Raw genomic sequence first — 4712 nt, 5'->3', positions numbered from 1 at the left:
GCGAGATTCACTTTCCCACATATTTGTTTGATTTTTATACCCTCCATTTTGATGTTCGAAACATGTGTTATGCATACCAACTCGGGGGGATAAAGTTGTAATTTTTAGTATTATCTTGTACAAAGATGAAAATCTCATGTCATAAAAAATTATTTTTCAAAAAAGTCATTTTAATTTAAACTTATAAAAAAATGTCTAGAATTGATTTATTTTCAAAATTGCACACTCCAAAATTTAAACCAAACATACTCTTAATCTCGCCATTCTTCTCATTTCTCTTAGTCTTCAAAATCCTAGGGGAGAAATGATAATTACATTTCAAAAAGCTAATTACAAGTTTTTTTCCTGCACTTCTAAAATTATTTTATATATATTTTTTAATTTTTTTGGGGATCGAACCTCCAACCTTTATGATGTAAGGTCATGTCAATTAACATTGAGATAAGTTCACTTTAGAATATATTCTTCAAATTTAGAAAGTATTTATAAATATTTTAACTTTTAATATTATGTCTAACAAATCTTTGAAATTTTAAGATTGAAATACTACTTTGATTCTTGTACTTTTAATTTTGTTTCATTTGGTCCCTATATTTTCAATACCATGCTCATTTTTGTCTATGTACTTTTTACACTTTGGTTCATTTACTTTCAAAATGTTCATTTTAGTCCTTGTACTTTTAAAAAATTACTATTTTGGTCGCTTTATCTTCATTTTTATAAGGAACCAAAATTGTCACTTTTATAAAGTTCAAGGACAAAAATGAATTAAATTTTAAAATACAAGGACCAAAACTAACATTTTAAAAATATAGGGACCAAAATGAGCTAAAAGTCAAAGTATAGGAATCAAAATGAACAAAAACTAAGAGTATAAGAACCAAAGCAGTATTTGAACCTAACTCAACTGACATATATTATGTGTAAGTGATAAAAAAAAAAAAAAATCTATCGTATGACTCTTCCATCCATATTTTACAAAAAAGAAAAAAGAAAAAAAAAATCATGCTTTCACGTGAAAAACAATTAACGTGAACCTTTTCTTATATAGAAAATAATGGAAAAATTACCCTTTTTCTTGGTCAGGGACTTGGGATGAATGAATTCAAGCTTTTATATTTGAAGAAATATCATAATAAAGAATTTAATGATAATTACACAAAGAAATGACCTTTTGAATTAAGAACTAAATAATTGACTATCGATATTTAAACTCATAGGATTAAAACTATACAATATTGATTACGATACAATATAATAATTAATGGTTAAGGATGGCCATGAAGAAAATAATATATTTAATATCTTTTCACAAAAAACTTACGTAATTGCATGCTATATGTGGTAGGGGTTTCAACATTTTTTCAACCACCTAATTGGACAATTGGACACATGCATTGGAAAAAATTCCAAAAGATTTGAAATATATTTTCTCAATTTGAACATAATTACGTGCACGGACTCCAAATCAAAAGAGGGATCGTGAGGACTCGATTTAGCGTTGGGATTTTTTTTCTCTCTTAAAGAGTGAGAGCGAAAGAGAGATCTAGAATAGACCCGTACTAGGGACCGATCCAACGAAGATTTTTATTATAAAAGGAAAAATTATACTATTCTAAGAGGACACTACAGTATAATTAGAAGCCATATGAATTAAACGTAATTAAAGTGAAATCGAAAAGAGTATTTTGAATTTTTATTTAGTATAATTATATTAAGAGTCATTGGAAACTTCCAAATTCACATCTAACAGTCATTAAGAGAACAATCACATTATAGTTGTCTTATTGAATATTACGAAGATTTTTGCTATATGATTGTGTGAGAGAGAAAAAATGTTGGTGACCTTTAGTTTTCGACTCTATTTTCCTAAGCGAGAAAATTGAAACCCTAGAAATTGATTGAGGTGAGGATGTTGATTGAAATTAATGATAATAATGAGAAAATCATGTGTTGTCATTTACATTTTGATTTGTTTTGATTTTTGATGACTTTTAATTACATCAAGAATATACTACAAAGTCATTGAAAGCTTTAGAAATTTACATGTGTGGCTCTTTCTTTTTCTTTCCTTTTGTTTTTATTAAACAAATTTAGACAAAAAAAAAAAAAAAAAAAATCTTGTGGCTTTATGTGTTGGAGGATAAAGACTTAATAAATGTTTTATTCTTTCAATTATAATCTTCTCTCTAGTTTGTTGAAAAAGGGACCCATTTCTGACCATAAATAATGATGCTAATTTCCTTATAGATACTAAGTTCACACTGCCAACTTATATTTAGAGATGTTGATAAAGATGAAGAAAAATAACTACATTGTCCATTTTAAATTAAGAGATGTGCAAAATTATATTAATTATTAATTTAAATAAAATTTAATAAAATACACTTTTAGTCTATAAAATTTTGAGAATGATTCATTTATTTAATTGGCTAATAAGCAAAACAAAATTGAAGGAATTATTGTTCAAATAATAAAGAAATGAGGCATTAATTGATTTATCTCTAATTATTCTTATTTTAAAATTGAATTGAAGGAAGTACAAACATTACAATCATGATAGGAAGCTTCCTGGAAGAAAACAATATTTTCCTTATCTAAAAGATTTGATGTCATTATTGTCAATGCTTAGATCATTTAATAATTTTTTTTTAAAAAAACCAAATTAATGTAATAATTAAAATGGGGTTCTTAATTAGCTTAATCTAATTTGCTGACATTAGCCATTGTCTAACCTTTTAAAAAAAAAAAATTTGAACCAATATGGAGCAACATTTAAGAGAATAAAGAAGTCCACAAGGAAAATTTCCCTTCTGATTTTGGGTATCTAATTGGGTTCACATAAAAAAAAAATGTAGAGAGAGATGAAAGCAAGGGGAGGAAATTAGAACCTACCAAGTCAAGTCATTATATTTATATATCATATATTTTTTTATTTTTTTATTTTAGGGGTATTTGCAAATATAGCAATCTGGCCGAAAGTATTAATAGACATAATATAATACAAAATAATTTGTAAATATAGCAAAATTTAGATCTGACTATCGGAGTCTATTCATGATAGGCTATGTCGCTAATAAGAGTCTAACAACGATAGTTTTTTAAAATGTTGCTATATACTTAATCATTAGCCTTTAAAGTGTCTACAGTCTTACACATTTCAATTAACCCTTTATAATTTTATGTATCTCTAGATAATGAATTTATTTCAACCATAGCTTTAAAAGTTAATAATAAAGTTAAAATATCGTTTGAGTTCTTGAATTATGTACGGCTCATTCAATTTTAGTTTATATACCGTCAAAATGTCTAAATTTAATTAATGTACTTTTAATATATCGTGAAACTAATCGTTGTTGTTAGTTTGGAGAAGTTAATGTTTACCAAATAGGGTAAATTAATATATATAATTTTCATTGATGAAAAGTAAAACAAATTTTTAGAAAAGTTAAATCATAACTAAGCGCAGGAATTAATTTAAAGATATGGAAGAGAGAATCTATTACTCACCAATTGTTTTTCATTGATCTAAATATTATCCTCTATTACGAGTGTATATAATTAATTAAGTAGATAAGAGACTATATTACGATTATAAAAAAGGATAATTGTTTAAATGACAAAACTGCTGAAAATATTTTTAAATATAGTAAAGTATTATTGTCTATCAGACAATGACAGATACTAAAAGGCTTAGTACTCTAACATAATCGATCTCTCTATCCTTTTCCGTCAATGTCATATCTTCTTCATTTTTAGTTGATTTTTCATCTTCATTTGATTTTCTAAATTTGTAATATACTTTAATTGTATAATTTTTTTTTAGTTCTCAATAATCACAAGTGAGGGATCTACCCATGATTTTAACATAGTAATTAATTCCTTTTCTAACGAACAATCTTTAGATTGGTGATTTCGATCAAATTATGATGGAGTGAAACGAGAAAATTTCGCATGTTATTAATTAATTAATCTATGAAAAGGATGTTATATATCTCAATCTCCATATGCATGTGAGTTGTTACATAATTTTATTCTTATTTGCTAAGATTTCCAAACCACTACTTTGAATAATGGTAGTGCAAATTAAATATGACGTCATCCACATCCATAAATCATGAGTTATAATTAAGTCAAACAAAATGTAAATAACTAACCCATCATCTTTCTTTAGCCTATAGCTTTGATTGTAATAATGAACGCATAAGATTGCATGTATCTATTAAAATATTAAAATATATATTTTGTTTTAATTATCTCTTGCAATTAATTGATTTTTTCTAAAAAAAATATGACACAATTTAAACATGATTGTACTATATACAACTTTTGGAGTTCATATTTTGATTCAACCTTTTCATTTGTTATTGACAAATAGTCAATGTATCAAATTGAATAAAAGTAAAGATAGATATCTATAATCAAATGTATGAAAAATTAGCTAGAAATAATAAAATCATGTTAGAAACAATTTGAACTTTTTATAAAGTGGGTTATAATTTGACATGATGATTAAGAGATATAACTTTGTTTCTAATAAATGTCTTGATTGACCTATATATCCAAGAAAACAACCATTAATTTAAGTTATTCAATCAAATTTAATTTATACTAATAAATTCAGTTTAATCCTTCTTCTGTTTCAATTCTCCTTGAGGCTCCCATTGTTGTTTTCATCTATTTTTAAAGATGTATACTTTTATTGTATGATT

This window comes from Benincasa hispida, chromosome 11 (assembly GCF_027475165.1).
Source record: "Benincasa hispida cultivar pf3 chromosome 11, pf3_genome.v1.1, whole genome shotgun sequence".
Taxonomy (NCBI): domain Eukaryota; kingdom Viridiplantae; phylum Streptophyta; class Magnoliopsida; order Cucurbitales; family Cucurbitaceae; genus Benincasa; species Benincasa hispida.
The sequence above is the reverse complement of the archived record's forward strand: the minus strand, read 5'-3'. Positions refer to the sequence as shown.